Genomic DNA, 398 nt, shown 5'->3' with positions numbered 1-398 from the left:
ATATATATATCATTTTAAATTAAACTATAAACCATATAAAATACAAATATTTTAGTTTAAACTACGCGTTAGTGGTCCAGTGGTGGTTGAACAATCTCGCTCCCTTCCCCCTCTTTCGGGAGGTCTAGGGTTCGAGGGCCAACTCTGGCGGATGTTGCTCTTGAGGGACCTTTGGGCCTAATACGGACACTTCCAACTGCGCGTGGCCACTGGGCTTATTACATGAGGATACCCAGCTCCCGTGTATGCCTTCGGCGGGCTCCGGCGGGCCCTTAGTGGCTCAGATTTACCCGGACGGTCTTTAGGTGCTAGTCGGATCCCCTCGGGGGATTCGGATACCATGGTCATCAAAAAAAAAAAAAATTTTATTTTCAAAATTTACTTTAAACATTTTTTTT

This window comes from Brassica oleracea, chromosome C3, assembly GCF_000695525.1.
Source record: "Brassica oleracea var. oleracea cultivar TO1000 chromosome C3, BOL, whole genome shotgun sequence".
NCBI classification, from domain to species: Eukaryota; Viridiplantae; Streptophyta; class Magnoliopsida; order Brassicales; family Brassicaceae; genus Brassica; species Brassica oleracea.
The sequence above is the reverse complement of the archived record's forward strand: the minus strand, read 5'-3'. Positions refer to the sequence as shown.